Below are 16619 nucleotides of genomic sequence, written 5' to 3'. Positions count from 1 at the left end.
TGTCTCTCTCAGAAATAAAGATTTAAAAAAAATTTTTTAAATAGGGAAAGTATCCTGGATTATCTGGGGGGGGGGGGGTTGGGCAGTGTAATTAATCACCAGGGTCCTTAAAAGGGGGAGAAATAAGGGGTGCTGAGGTGGCTCAGTCACGTGAACAACTGACTTCAGATGGGGTCATGATCTCATGGTTCCATGCTTTGGAGCCCCACATTGGGCTGCCTGTCGTCAGGGTGGAGCCTGCTTCTGATCCTCTGTCCCCTTCTCTCTCTGCTCCTCCCCTGCTCTCTCTCAAAAATAAATTTCTTTATTTATTTTTGAGAGAGAGAGATACAGAATGGGAGTGGGGGAGGGGGGGAGAGAGGGGGAGACACAGAATCCCAAGCAGGCTCCAGGCTCTGAGCTGTCAGCACAGAGCCCACACGGGGCTCAAACTCACAGACGATGATGCCCCAAGCCAAAGTCAGACGCTTAACTGACTGACCCACCCAGGCACCCCATCTCTCATTCAAAAATAAATAAACATTTTTTTTTAAGTGGGAGAGGGGAGGAGAGAGTCGGAGAAAGACATGTGAAAAGGAGGAAGGGGCCAAAAGCCAAGAAAGTAGCCTCTAGAAACTGGAAAAGGGAAAAAGGCAAATTTCCCCCAGCAGCCTCCAGAAAGGGATGCCTCTCTGTGACCCCCAATGTAGAGCCATGTCAGACTTCTAACCTGATCCCGCTGTCCTCCCCGCCCCCCAATGCAGAGCCACAGACCCGAGATATGCAGTTTGGCCAGGCTGCCCAGGCCTAGGGCTCCAAGCCGACGAGCTTCTGTGCCAGCTGCCCACACCAGTCCTGGCATGGATGGTTCTTTGTTGCTGTTGCTGCTGTTCAAAGGAACTGCCGCAGCACTAAAAGAAATGAATGAAGGAATGAATTATTAATGCTTGCAAACAGAATCTCTAACTCTATTAGTATTCTGTCCTTTGCTGAGCCTCTCATGCCAAGGCACTGATTTTATTACATAGCAGATCAAGGCACAAGGCACATGTGGCTACATTGGATTTGGTCAATTAACGAGGCTACGGAAAACTGTAAATTATTTGTAGTTTCCGGTGGCACCACTTGGCATAGTAATGTTTGTGCCTTTCCCCCTTGGCTTCGACACACACCTGGCTTGCCTTTGTTATCAAGGCCCTGTGGTTGCTGTGAAAACATGCTGGTGATTTGATGCTGAAGGGAATACACAGAAATCCCAACCTAGGTCCTGGTCCAGTTTCTTCTCAAAGATCAGAACTAGAAAAATTGGTGCGGTGAGCATTTATTTCATTAGTAAACCAACTCTTTTGTCTTTGGGCACCCGGAAAGCTAAATACAGCCTACACAAACACACACATCTGCCTACCCCTGTGCGCGCACACACACATGCTTATGGGTACCCAAGACACATGCACTCACATGATGGGGACCCACACTTGGACACACACACCGGGACGCAGCTCTGCTGTTTTATCTCAGACATGCCAGGGGTGGGTTCTGCTCCTCTGGACTTTTCCTCTCTGAACAAAGCATTCTAATTCAGAAACTACCCCAGCTCTGGGGAAATAATCTTCAGATTAGTTTCTCTGTCTGCCAGGAACACAGGGCCATGTTCCATTTTTAAAAAGCGCCTTATTTGGGGAAATGCTGGGGGGCCCTGCATTTCTGTTCTGGAGCCCCCGAAGCTCTTGGAGGTGCTGGTGGGTGGTGTGTGTGTGTCACTCCCCAATTTCCCACTCGCTGTGTTGTCAGGGGCAAATTACTTCACCTTTCTATGCCTCAGGCTCCTCAATCAGAAGCTGTAGCTAATGATAGGACTTCCCTCTTGAGGGCTGTTCAGGATGAATTCGGATTATGCATGGACCTTGCTTAATGGAGTGCCATGCAGATAGGAAATGCCGCATAAATGCTGATTCTGTGGCTATTAGCCCTAGACCCACACTCGTCTAATCCTCCTACCTTTTAGGAACACTCACGCACGCATGCACACACCTTGAACACACAGTGCTGGAAGAGACAATGCTCAAAACCTGGCCTTCTATCTGGACAGCTCCTTTCCCCCATGGTTTTGAAAGCCCCTTCATATCCGTGTTCCCCTTTTTGCCTCATAAAACCTCGTGGGATAGGAAGGCTAGAATTAATTGTTCCCATTTAAAAAATAAAGGAAATATAGGTGTACAAAGGTCACAAGATATACCTGTAAAAATTCATTGCAGTGTATTTATAACACACACACACACACAGAAAAGATCAAACACCCAGCAGCCGAGGAGGGTAAATGAAGGTAGCCCTCTGCAACAGGTGATAGTCGTTAGGAAATCCGTGTACGGGTTTTTGGCAACGTGGGAAATACCTCAGCTGTAATGATAAGTGAAAAAAGAAGGACACCAAACCGGATGGACAGGAAGAGTTCCGTCCAACAATCAGGGGCAGGAAAAAGGGCAAAATATTGACATCGTTCCCAAGAGAGGTTACACTTGCCTGATATTTTTTCCTTTACACTATTCGGTGTTTTCCAAAATTTCCATGATGGGACCATATTATTTTTATAATTAGATAAAAGAAATAAGCTGTTGTGTTACAACTGCTCCCCTGAGGACGTGCTGGTGGCAGAGCCAGTCCCCTGAACCTGTCAGCAATGGGAGGAATGCTGACCGGTCCCTCCTGGTCACTGGGTCAGCCTTTCACACCAACACTCCCCAAGGAAGTGAATCAACTGCCATACAACAATAATTGTGCTTTTAAGACCCCTTCCCATACCCTGAATCCAGACTTTGACACTGATCCCCAATCCTCCAGTGTCGACATGTGAGAGAGAGAGAAGGCATCCTGGCTTTTTCAGGAAAGTCCACCTCACAGATGATATTACACAAAGAAGTAATTATAATCACAGAGTTTACTGAGCATCCACTATGGGCCACGTTTTTCAAACAAATTCTCATAACTATCCTGTGACACAAGAACTATCCCACTTCATAGAAGAGGAAACCAAGGCTTGAAAATGGGAGGGCACCTGCCAAGGGGACCCAGCAGGTCAGGAGCAGAGTCAGGTAACACCCAGGCCTGTATGAGTCGGAGCCCATGTTCTCCACCCGCACCGCGGACCGTGCGGGGGAGTCCCTGGTGCACACAGGAACCAGCCCCAGTGCTGAGACCCGGCTGGTTCCTCTCTGAGTGAACACTGGAGAGAATGTCCCCTGGGAGGCCTGCTCAGGCTGCTGCTTCAGTGAGGGTTTGCCATTGGAGGGAAAATGAAAGGATGATTTCCTGAAGGTTATTAACCCCTCCAAGACGTGAAGCCCTTGAGGAGACTGCTCTGGGCCTTCTCTTCGTCACAAGGCTTTTGCAAGGATGTCTGAGACCCAAAGCAGGGGAGAGGAGGCCCAGGGTCACACAGATGCTCTGAGTAGAGTAGGGGTCACAGCTTCTGGCCCGTGGACCGGGGCTGTCTGTATTGACACCAATGCAGAAATGAGCTGGCACTCATTCATTCATTCATTCATTCAGCAAACCTTTACTCAGCATGTACTGGGCACCAGGCATTATTCTAGTAAGCAGAACCACCAAGGCCCCAGCCCTAGTGGGATTCACTTTCCAGTAAAGCAAGACAGGTGACAAGTGAACAAATATTTAAGAAATATCATTTCAGGGGCACCTGAGTGGCTCAGTGGGTTGTGTGTCGTCTGACTTCGACTTCAGTCACAATCTCAGGCTCCATGAGTTCAAAGCCCCACATCATGCTCTCTCCTGTCAGCATGGATTCTGCTTTGGATCCTCTGTCCCGCTCTCTCTCTGCCTCTCCTCCGCTCACGCTCTCTCTAAATAAAAAGAAAAAGAAAAAAGAAATATCATTTCAGGCTGTTGTAAGTGCTACACAGAAACTCAAACAGGATTGCGCCTGAGGTTAGCAGCCTTCGAAGATGCCTATGTCCTAAAACCCAGAGCCTTGCAAACATGTGCCCTTAGTTATATGGCAAAAGGCAATTAAAGTTGCAGATAGAATTAAGGTTGCTAATCAGGAGACCCTGAGACAGGGAGAGGGTCCTGGAGTATCTGGCTGGGCCCAATGTCTTCATGGATCCTTAAGAGTGGAAGAGAAAAGCAGAAGAGAGAGAAGGAAGAAGCGTCATTGATGAGACACTGCTGGCTTTGAAGTTGGAGGAAGGGGTCATGAGCCAAGGAAAGCAAGCCACCTCCAGAACCCGGAAAAGACAGGGAAACAAAATCTCTATGGAGCCTCTAAAAAGGAACACAGTCCTTCCTACACCTGGATTTTAACCCAGTGAGACCCATCAGCCTTGTGACCTAGCAGACTGAAAGATAATAAAGACACTGCGTTTGTGGTTGTTGGTTCCATAGGTGGTCTCCTGGCCTTGGCAGAGGAACTTCGGGTGGGTCACAGTCACAGTGACTGTGGTATTTCATTCCTGTCCCTACCTTTGGGCCTGCTAGATCTAGAGAGACCACCTGTGGAACCTCTCCACCTCTCTCTCCTCAGAGAGGCCTCTCCTGACCACCTGCTGGGAGGCATTCTCCTATTCTCCTGCTCCTTACTATTCGCTGTTACAGTTTCCCTCACTGAACTTACCACAATTTTAATTCAATGACTCACTTGTTTACTTTGGGAGGCAAGGCAGAGGGTCTCCACAGGGAAGGTCAGGCCTGAAGGATAAAAAGACACCAGCCATGCACAGAACTGTCCAGAACTACTCTCCTGAGAGGAGTAGACAGAAGGCAGGAGCAGACAGAAGGCCAGGCCTAAAACCAGTCGGGATGCAGGAAAGCGCACCCCAACTTGCTCCCCCCGGGACCCGCTGGGCACCAGAACCGCCTCACGCAGCAGCCACCGCCACCATTCCTTCGTGGCAGCTCCTGGACATGTGTCTTTATCCTCTGACCAGCGATCTGACCTCATGTCCTTGGATATTCATTTCAAGAGGGCGGCACATCCTCTCGGAAACAGGGTGGAAACCACCAACTAGAGTAACACCATCTGCCAGCAAACAGGAAGACCCCCAGGGGACTACGTGGAACGCGGTGCCTGCCGGGAAAGAACTCACCCTAAGAGGAAACGTTCTTGGGGATGAGGATGATGACTAGTAGCGAAGCTTGGGGGTGCGGGATGGGGAATGGGGGACACTGAGTCCCAGGGAAAGAGAAAGACGATTAACGCTGCGCTCACTGTTGTGCTGAAATTCTACTACCTGTTGGCCCTTCTCTGTTCCCCTCCCTCCTTCTTTCTCTGGCTTCAACTTGTAACTTGTGCCCCAAACCAAATCCAGAATCTTTTCTGCAGACCATTCCCTGCGCCTGGTGGAGGAGGCCCCTCGTCCATCATCCAGGCTCAGCAGCCTTTACCTCCCCCGCCCACGGTGTGTGCCTCCTCCCCACGCCTGCTTTCTCCAGCAGCGCTCAGCCTGGCCTAGAACCTCAAAGCGGGTGACAGCACTCCACTGCCTCACTGAACTGTCCCCTTGTCACCCTCAGGGCCTGGAAAGGGTACCAGCATGGGGTGGGTTTGTTTTGGGCCGTGGTGCCATGCTGTGTTTTGTGTTGCTTTCTCAAACAGTGACTGTGGTATTTCATTCCTGGTTGAGTTGCTCAAATCCCCACCCGAAGTTCCTCTGCCAAGGCCAGGAGATATCTGTGGGGAAGAGACACCTACTTACACGCAGGCCTAAGCCAGGGCTCCAAGTGGCTCTTCAACCAGGCAAGACTTTGGACTCATTTCCTCCCGGTGAGCCCTTAGATTAATTTCCTCCTTCCGGGGAAGATTGTTTAACAGGGCAGGGAGGGTTTCTTCACAGGCTTCTTCGCAGGAGGGCAGGGCCAGGGCAGGACCAGGGGGAGCCCACCCAAGAGCCCATGAGCCACTTTGTCCCTACCTTTGGGCCTGCTAGATCTAGAGAGACCACCTGGGAGGCCCCAGCCCCTCCAAGAACCAGCAGGCTGGCCTCCCTCAGCTGCCGGCCCAGGGGGTTGGCTGGCTGGGGTCCAGGACCCAAAGCACCAGCTGGAACATCTCATCTTCTCTACTGACGCAGGGACGTGGGAGCCTTGAACCCTCAGGTATGTTCACCAGCCTGGAAAGGGCTATACTTTGGGTTCCACATTATTGACAGAAACGAAAATAGAAGTAGGGCAGACGGAAGATAAGGAACGTGCAGACAAGACATGGAAGCCAGGGATCTGATCATCTGCATCGCAGGCTTTTTTCCTCAACCACGGGAGCCCTTTGGCGTTCATTCATTCGTTCATCTCTTCATTCAAAAAACATTTGAGCATCAACCATGACTCACACCAGTATTCGAGGAATGAACAAAGAAGGCCCCAAATCTCATTTTTCTCTGAAAATAATGATCTGAAAACTTACAACAAAGTATGTGATCTTTTTTTTTTTGAGAGACCAGAGAGTGCACGAGTGGGGAGATGGGCAGAGGGAGACAGAGAGAGAGAGAGAAAGAGAGAGAGAGAGAGAGAGAGAATCTCAAGCAGGTTTTATGTTCAGCACAGAGCCCGACACAAGGCTCATTTTCGACCCTGAGATCCTGACCTGAGCCGAAATTAAGAGTCGAACACTGAAAACCAACTGAGCCACCTGGGTGCCCCAAAGGTATTGTAGTCTTGATAAATTTTCTAGCTGTGTAATTTTGGACTAGTCTCTTCCCTTCACTAAACCTCAGTTTTCTTATCTGTAAAATGGGAGTGAAAGTGTGGCTATCCCCTATTAATCCCTGTAGTTCTCTGTCTAGGCATCTAGGATAATAATCACAAAAACACATAAAAGAGCATCTATTATGTGTCAGGCTCTGTGTCCTATCTAGGGCTTATCTAATCTTCATATCACCTCTGTGAGGGAGGCACCATTATCACTCCCATTTTGCAGATGAGGAACGAAGGCACAGAAAGACTCAAAAACTCGCCTGAGCAATGTCACTGCAAAATGTATGCCCCCGGCACTAGGTACCACTGCCTCTCTGCTTCGGTGGATTCAAAGTCCGTGGCTGGAACAGAGCCGGTACAGGAGGCTCACTCAGTGAGCATTAACTGAGCACTTCCTACATGGCAGTTAAACAAGGACACGATGATTAACAAGACAGGATTTTTAAAAAACAGGTATGGCTCTAGTCATCCGGTAAAAAACAATTTGTACAGTCATTTCAAAACGCTCTGGACGTGTACCATAAAGGAGGTAGGAGTCAGGACAGACTTCTCTGAGCATAAATTTGCTGAGGAATGCCAGCCAGAGCAGGAGGGCAGGGGAGGTGAGCATTTGGCAGGATTTAAGAGAAGGAGGAGAGGGAGGAGGGGCGAGGAGGGGCAGTCCTGCAGGGAGGGGGCAGGCGCTGGCAAAGGGAGGTGAGGATGGCCCGGTGCTCATGCCCAGGCTGAGCATAGTTGTGAGGAGGAGTTTGGCTTTACCCAGTGTTTGCCCTAGTCTGTCCTTCTGTCTGTCTGCCCTGGTGCGTCCGGCAGCTCGCCATTCAGGCTGGCCACTGCCCACCGGATGCCGTGCGAGGCCCGCCAGTATGAGACGGGCCGGTCTCCTGCGACGAGGCACAGATTCTGTCACACGGTCACCATTCACGCCCCTCTCTCTGAGCTTACCTCCATGTCTACACACAGCCTGCCCAACGGCTCCAATAGGAATTTGGAAGCTTGCAAGGCTGAGGGTTATCTCCTCAGGTGGGGAATGCTGGAAGCCATGCTTTGCCAGCATGTGTTTGGGTTGGGCAGCTCCTTCTCACGTGAGACCAGCCTGTCTAATACTGGCTGGGCAGCAACCAGCCCGCAGGGGGGTGGCGGCCGCCGGCTGGCCTGGTGTCCCACAGGGTGGGCCTCGTGGAAAGGGCAGACACTTGCTATGCTTGGTGCCAATCCCTTGCTTTGGGAGGCCCTGGGAAACAGAGGTGGGAATGTCAAGGTCTGCTCCCCAAGGGCGTAGCACGGGGAGACAAAGGTGTAGATGTCGTGGAAAGAGCACCACTTCTGGAGTTTGAATCCCAGCTCTGCCTTTCTTCTGACTGTGTTACATTGGGCAAGTTGCCTCACCTGTCTGTGGTTGTAACTTTGGCTGAAAATGAGAAAATCCTTGTGTATCAGGTGGTACCCTTCTGGGTACAAGTGACAAAAAAACCAAAAACAAACAAAAACAAAAACCCTCAAACCAGCCCAACAAATGAAGGATGTATATTGGCTCACATATGGAAAAGTCCAGAGATATACCGCCTTCAGGCAAGGCTGGATCTAGAGGCTCGGTTACATCCCCAGCACTCTGACTCTATCTCTGGGATCCTTTCCTCCATATGGCTTTGTTCTCAGGCAAGGTGCTCCCACACAGTGGCAGATACCCATCAATATCTCCAGTTCTAAGTCGTCTCAAGTCAGTGATCCCAGCAGAAAGGCAGATCCTCTTTCCTGGTAAGTGTGTCAAAAGCCCTGTGAGGGCTCTGATCTCCTCAGCCTGGGTTGCCTGCCCATCTCTGTGACCATGAAATGGAGTTAGGCTTGGGCCACATGGCCACACTTAGAGCCAGGAATGGGGCCGGCCCTAGCCAACTGCACAGCAGACAGCAGAGGAAAGGAGTTTGATTCCCAAAGGAAAATCAGGGTGAGCGCCAGACAAAGGGAAAACGGATGCTGGAAAGACGACCAAAGCAGCAGGCATCCACCACAGTCTAGCTCCAATCACCCCTACTTCATTTCATCACAGTTAGTAAAGTCATGGATGGCAATATTGCATCAGTCGCTCCACTCAGGTAACCTTGGGCAAATCACTCAATCTCTCTAAGCCCCTCACTGGTAAAAATGAAGTCAATAAAAGAATCTGCTTCACAGGGCACCTGGGTGGCTCAGTGGGTTAAGCGTCCAACTTCGGCTCAGGTCATGATCTCACAGTTCGTGAGTTCAAGCCCCATGTCAAGCTCTGTGCTGACACCTCAGAGCCTGGAGCCTGCTTTGGATTCTGTGTCTCCCTCTCTCTCTGCCCTTCCCCCACTCACACTCTGTCTCTCTCACTCTCTCTAAAAAATAAATAAACATTAAAAAAAAAAAAGAATTTGCCTCACAATATTGTTGAGAATAAGTGGAAGGACACCAGGCTCCAAACTGGCCAACTAACAGTATTAATACTTATTAGAATCATTATTATGATTATTATTAAGATTATTTCTCCTTTAGAGATGTCTGGATCCCACACATCTCTCGGGAAGATTTATCTCCCAAAGCCTTCCCAAAACCCCATTGACTTCATTGTGGAGGCCACCATCTTGATTAATCAAACAGGCCAAGACCCAGCTGTCTCTCATGGAAAGAATTAGAATTGCCCACTGGGTCTGAGGTGAGTTTTGTCATGCTTGACCTGCTGAAGAGATTCAGACAGGCCACCAGCAAGCCTGCCATGGCTCAGGGGATGAACCCAGATGCTCCAGACAGTCCCAGCCTAATATAATAGTTCTCTCCAATGACATACAGCCAGACTCTCAGCAAAGAGAAATTCTGGTGGCACAAACTGTCCTCTCCGGCTAACGTACCCAAAGATGCCCCACAGCCTGAGATTACCCCACCCCCTTGAGGAGGAGGGAAGGGCCCCACAACCTGAGATTACCCTACGCCCTTGAAGAAGGGGAAGGGCTGCATGTTTGGCCAGGTGACCTCCTCCTTTCTCCTGCTGCTCTATCAGGGCCTGGAGGAACCCATTCCCTATCCAGAGCACACTATTCTCTCGTTCTGGAGGGATTTCTGCCTCCTTGGGAGGAAGGATGGAGGCACAGGTGCATCCCCAAGGCAGAGTGCAAGGGGGCCTACTTGCTCAATAACCATCAGGGTCCATAGCAGGTACTGTGCTTGGGGTGTATTCTTGAATTTAATTTTTACTAAATTAGCGATTGTGGTGGCCACATATAGATAAGGAAACTAAAGCTGAGAGGACTATATCCACAGCCCATGACAGAGCGCAGTTGGGGTTCCAAAGCCTGCATTCAACTACCATATTATACAGACTCGAAATCCCTGGGGCCAGATGAAGCCTCTGCAAACCTGAAGGTGCAAATATGGCTAGAGCTGCTATTTCCTGGGTACCTCCTGAGTGCCGGGCACTGAACAAAGCACCTTAGGTGATAATCCAGTCGGGTGAATTTGGAGGAAAGTCCAAGGACAGGCGGCTGGGCCCTAAGCAAGCAGGGGGCTGGTGGATCCACTCTTGAGGAGGACACAGGCTGCTGGGTAGGAGGAACAGAATTGTAGGAACTGTCTCTTATCCCACAGAAACCTTCCTTCTCCACCACCAATGGTTGAGCCAAACTCAGGCAGGTTGAAGCTCAGGAGCTCCAGGTTCGTGTCCCCCTTGGGCTAAGAGGGTGCAACACCCAGATCAGGGTCAAACAGTCTAAGGCCCATGGCCAAATCCAGCAGCCACCTGTTTTTATAAATAAAGTTTTATTAGAACACAGCCACGTTCATTCATTTACATACTGCTCCTACTGCTGCTTTCCCACTACAATGGCAGAGTTCAGTAGCTGTGACTGGGAACATATGGCCCAGAAAGCCCAAAATAATTCCTCTGGTCCTTTGCAGAAAACTGCAGAACCCTGGTCTAGAGGAGTCAAAGTGATGCAAAAGGGCTCCTGAGCTCATCACTGGGATCCTTTTCTTCCTCTGTCTCTTACCAGCTGTGACCTGAGGTTCTGTGCCTCGGTTTCCCCAAATTCCTCATTAAGCTGCTGACGATTAAATTAGTTAAAATACACAAACCTCAGAGCAGCTGCCGGCACATGTGTTTTTGTCTTATTCTGGGAAACATCCCAGGAACTTGGGGAGTAAGAGGCCTCCTGTGTGTCCTCACACCTTCTCGCATCTCCTGCTGTGCAGCCTTGCATGGCCCAGTAATTCTAGCACCAGCCGGAGCTGGAGAAGACCATCAAAATCAATAAATAAAATTAAAACAGGCCATAATGGAAACAATGGGTTTATTTCCTTCTGAAATAAATGTCACTGGAACAAATGACTCAAGCCACCGTCCTTATTGTTTACAGATTTATTTGTGGTTTCTGTCCGTATGTATTGGTGACATGATCAATAATTGCCTATAAATACCGGAGGCTTACAAGAAGGACCCTTTAGAGGATGAAAGGCAGCCTCTGGTTCCTTTGATTACCTTTCCCAGGCCTGGACCTCGTGGTCAGGATTCAGGACAGCCTTCAGGAATGACTGGAAACTCAGGCCAAGTGGCAACCAGGTCTGGGCAGGGCCACACATGTCCCCTGGTTCCAGGTGGGACTTTTAGAAGCACCTGACTCATTGGGGGGGGGGGGGGGGTGCACACACACGAATGACCACATGCTAGTGCATGTGTGTCTGTCAATATGTCTGTCACTTTCAGTATCTTCGTGTCTCTGCTTCTTTTCCACTCCATCATGTCCTTCGACTTCAGTCTTCTTGTCTACATGCTGAGTGTCTCCCTCAGGCCCTGTGGCCCCTGTCCCCCTGCAGCGTCCACCACCCACATCCAAGCATGCGGAATTTGTCCCTTGTCAGGAATCCTGCCCCCATGGGCGAACAGAAAGAAGCCCTGGAAGAGTAATTAGCGCCCCCTGCCTTTGGAGACAAACTCCACAGAATTTCCAAGGATGACGAGGAAAATAGCCTGAGCTTGCATTTAGCCAGAAGAGGCTACGCAGATTCCAAAGTCTGAGCCCATCCTCTGGACAGAGTTCACTTTGGAGAGCACTGTTGAGTGTGGGGTAAAGGACGAAGACAGCTGGGTGGAGGGAGCAAGTTCTGGTGTGTTTGGGATGGTTTCTCCCCTAGTTTCTTTCCCAAACAGAAAGCCACTCACTTCCTTCTAATGACACTTACTGCACAACTGCTATGCCTTGGTTGTAGCACCGGGGACCTGATGAGGAAGGCCCTCAAGAGTCACAGCCTAGAGAGGAAGATGACCTCCAAATCAGGCTGACCATGAAGCATGACAAGGTGCCTTATGGCGGATTCTCCACTGAAAGGCCAGGAGCCAGGGGTCAGGGAAGGCTTCTTGGAGGAGGTGCTACCTTCTCCACACTGAGCTGAGGATTTATCACTGGCCCCGTTTAATTCTTCCCATGGCCCCCTCATGACCCTGAGAACAAAGCCCAAGGTCATTACATTAGCCTCATCCTTAAGGCTCTAATGAATATTCCCCTTCCCCCTTCACTTTGGTCTCTACCATCAGAGTATCAGGTTCCACCTCTCCTCTGAGCCTCTGCACATGCTGCTCCCTCTGCCTGGAACACTTTCCAGGGGAAGTCTATCTGCCTAGATGCCACTTCCTCCAGGAAGCATTCTCTGATAGCCTCCTAGCCAGGAAGTCCCCTGGAGAAACACCTACCAGAGCACCTAGCCCACTGCACTGTAACCATCCACATACTTGTCCCTCCCAGCTGTGCTGTGCATTTCCAGAAGGCGAGAACTTGATTGGTTCTCTGCTCTGTCCCAGGCCCCCCCAGCATTGTGATGGTACAGAAGAGAGCCTCAGGAAATGTAGGATGAATGACTGAGTTGGCTTTTAAAAACAAAAAGATGTCATAGAGATCCCCAAATAACTCCTGACCAAGCAGACTCAGAAGCCTCAGACCTGCTCAGCTCATGACCGTGTGCTGTCTCAGGCTTGTCTGAGAGAAGAGAGAGGCTTCTGTCACATCCAGTATGTCTCCTCTGGCTCCAGAAGGCCCATGCTGTGGAGAGGACCCAGCTCCAAATCAGGCTGGCCCTTGCCCCCCACTGAGAAGTCCCCACTCCAAGGATGACAAATCTCATGTGCCAGCCCCAGGAGACTGGTGGGAGTCAGTCTGAGCCCCCTCTGTTACTAGCCAGAAAAATGCTGTGCTTGCTTCATTAGATCAGCCATGGACGGAGGTCAGAGTGGCTGCACAAAGGCTCGTGCATGCCCTCCCTGCACCAAAGACTCAGTTACTCACACGAAGGAAAACGTGAGCCCTCAGTGGCCTGAGGTTAGGACCCTCTCCTGGTGTAGAATTATCCTTTGGGTTCCAGTTAAAATACCTCCTTTTCTTGAGTCAAGCCTTAGTCCCAGGCACACAGAACCCCCGTTGGACCCAGTTCCCTTCCTTGTTGGGATTTGGTGAGTGTGAGCCTGCCTGAGGCCTGCCAGATGCCGGTGTTGTCACCATCTGCTGCCTGCAGCTGATGGTGTGGATCTCCCCTCTGCTACCACAGCTGGGAGACCATGGGCACATCACCCACCCCCTTCAGGCCTCAGCTTCCTCCGCTGAGAAGAAGAGACAGTAGTTTCCAACTCACAGGGTTGCCATGGAGATTTGGCGAGACAGATACATAAAATTCTTAGCCTAATTCCAGCTGCACAGTAAGCACTCAATAAATGGTAGCTAGTTGTGTTATTTTGTTGATAGTTTATTATTTTTATTATTAGCTCAAGCAAGTTTGGCTCTCAAGAGCTCACTGAGAAAAATCTGGCCCCTCTCTCCTGACAGAGGGGCTCCCCCGGGGCTGGGGTTAAGGCAAGAAGAAAAGTCAGAAAAACATGCTTCCAGGAAGAGGTGGAGGTGGCCGGATGAGGGCTCGCCCTCCTTGGGGTAGGATGACACAGGTTGTCACTCCCAGGCAGAGGTGATGGGAAAGTGAGGGGGCTTCCCAGGTGAGAAGGCCCAGGTGGGCCTGAAAGAGGAGGAAGAGAGACCCCATCACAGGTGGGGCTAGGTCTTTGGGAGAGCCGTGGTCAGAAGCGGGGAGAAGGGTGGTGCTGTGGGGAGCCAGGAGGCCCCACACAGGTAAGCCCAAGGGGAGGGAAGGACAGGTCCATCTTACACCATTTTGAGTTGGTTTCCTCAGAGGTAGACCCTAAGAAAAAGATTCAAGGAAAGTAGTTTATTTGGGGAGAGCTCCCAGGTGGCACTGGCAGGGGATGGGACAGATGGTGAGACAGGGAAGGGAAGGACCCCATAAAGGGTGTTGTGTCCAACAGGTTACTATGGGCCACTGAGGCCCCATTCTTTAGTGGAACTATGGGCAACAGCCAGGGAGCCACCTCGGATATGGCCCCTGTTGAGACAGCCTGGGCTGCCATAAGTGTATTGGGCCTCCCAGTCCTGGAGCCTGGAAGTCTGACCCCGAGGTGTCGGCAGGGCCACACTGCCCCTGGAGATGCTTGGGAAGAAGCTGTCCAAGCCTGTCTCCCAGCTCCTGGTAGTTCCACAGCATATGGCAGTGTGACTCCAGTCTTCACACGGCACTCTCTCTGTGTGGATCTCTGCACCCAAATTTCTCCTTTTCAGAAAAATTTCAGTCATGGGCACCTGGGTGGCTCAGTTGGTAAAGCGTCTGATTCAATTTAGGCTCAGGTCATGATCTCACTGTTCATGAGTCTGAGCCCCATGTGGGGCTTCTCACTTTCAGTTTGGGACTCTCTCTCTCTCTCTCTCTCAAGATAAAATATATAAACATTTAAAAAAAGAAAAATTCCAGTCCTATCGGATTAGGGGCCCACCCTATTGACCTCACCGTAACTAATTAGATCTACAATGACCCCATTTCCAAATAAGGTCACATTCTGAGGTCCTGAGGGGTAGAACCTCAACATATACATCTGCGGGGGACAAAATCAACCCATAGTACTCACCTAGGGGCACCTGGGTGGCTCAGTTGATTAAGCCTCCAACTCTTGGTTTTGGCTCAGGTCATGGTCTCACAGTTCATGGTTCAAGCCCCGAATCGGGCTCTGTGTTGGCCGCACAGAGCCTGCTTGGGATTGATTCTCTGACTCCCTCTCTCTCTGCCCCTCCCCTGCTTTCTCTCTCTCTCTCTCTCTCTCTCTCTCAAAAATAAATAAGTAAACTTAAAAAAAAGATTTATAAAAAAAAAATACCTAGGATGAGAAAGCCAGGGTAGGATCCTCAGACTCTCAACCATACTAGCTGAGAGCTGCTCCTAGGGAAATTAACTCCCTGACTCTCCCAGCCTGACCCAGGGGGGCCAAGAGAAACCCCTCAGGTGGGGTATCACACTAACGGTATTTCCTAGAATGGCGAGTGTCTGCTGTTTTCTTCTTCAGTAAATCTCTAAGACAGCAGTGGAAATTGCTTCTGCTTAAAGCAGTACATTGAAAAGATTCTTTTTTAAAAAAGTTTATTTGGAGAGAGAGTGTGTACCCATGTGTGAGTGGGAGAGGGCCAGAAGGGAGAGGGAGAGGGAGAAGCAGGCTGTCAGCTCAGAGCCCTATGTGGGGCTCAATCTCATGAACCCATGAGATCATGGCCTGAGCCAAAGTTAAGAGTCAGACGCTTAACCGGCTGAGCAGCCCAGGTGCCCCGCACGTAGAAAAGACTCCGAAGCCGAGATCAGTATGGGTTGTTGATGTCTTCCACGGTCACAGGAGGATGAGAGACCGCGCACACACCATGTGTTCGCCATTTCTTCTCCCAGGTGTATCTAAACGGGTTTTTCCCTGCTCCAGAATTTGGGCAGCAATTTGAGGTATGGTTCCGGGCAGAGAGGAGGAAACCTGATTGCCAGCAGGTGCCGGAAAACCTGAAGGGCTAAAGCAAATAAAAGTGCAGCCATAAAGCAACAGTTGGTGCTAACTGCAATCTGATTTCTCCGAGCTCCGTATCTGGCCTCAAGTTCATGCCTCCTTGGAAATGACCTGAAAATCAGAGAGCGAAGTTGAACCCGTGGCTAACGCCCAAGCCAGGGAAAATGCAGAGCGCTGTTTGCAGAGCTCTTTCCATTTTACCTGTGGCTCAGGGCTGATTCAGGAGTGACTGTTGGCTGAGCCTGGGTCCTTGGGATGAGCTAGGAAACAGCTTCCAGGTTCTGTCTTTCCAACGACAAAGGGCTGCTTGGGTAAGGACCTGAGGACAAGGAAAAGCTGCCCAAGTGGATGAGTCAGGGGAGAGCAGTCCACATAGAGAGAACAGCATGTGTGAGGCTGGAGGGGGAGAGAGAACCTCATTCAGGGCAGCTCTGAGTGTTTAGAGCAGAAAGTAAAGTGGGGACAGCAGATGATGAGCTTGGCAAGGTCAATCTCGTGCCAGGGTTAAAATCATCCAAGGCCTCCATGTGAGATACTTTGGCCTTCATCCTGAGAGCTTTCGGGACCATAGACCAGGTTTAAGCAGGGGAAATACCCACTTGAAATAAGTGCTTTCCAATTAAGGTACTTTCCTCAACCCTCCTAGACTGGATAGAGAGTAACCCCTTCTCCATTCATCTTGGCTCTGGGACAGAGCTCAAAGGTTAAGCTCCAAGGCACCTGAGTAAAGAGGGCTCCAGGAAACAGGAAGAAGCTGATTTCTCAGCTCCTAGAGGGCCATTAAGGAATGTCACAAACAAGCTGGCTGTGATGACATTTTGGTTTCGTAGGAAAAGTAAACATCCGAATAGAATCCTGCCAAGGAGGGTGCTAGGAGGAAGCATCAGGGCGAGTGGGGCCAACAGGCCAGCAAAACCCTTGTAGGCAGACAGCCTCCCTGCCTGACACCCCTTTCGGGACACGTAGATAGCATCACCCTCATTTCACAAAGGACAAATTGGGGCCCAGAGAGATGTGCCCCAAAGCACACAAGTATTGAGTGACTAACCCAGGTGTG

This window comes from Panthera leo, chromosome A2 (assembly GCF_018350215.1).
Source record: "Panthera leo isolate Ple1 chromosome A2, P.leo_Ple1_pat1.1, whole genome shotgun sequence".
In the NCBI taxonomy this organism is placed as follows: domain Eukaryota; kingdom Metazoa; phylum Chordata; class Mammalia; order Carnivora; family Felidae; genus Panthera; species Panthera leo.
This window is presented reverse-complemented; position numbering follows the sequence as displayed.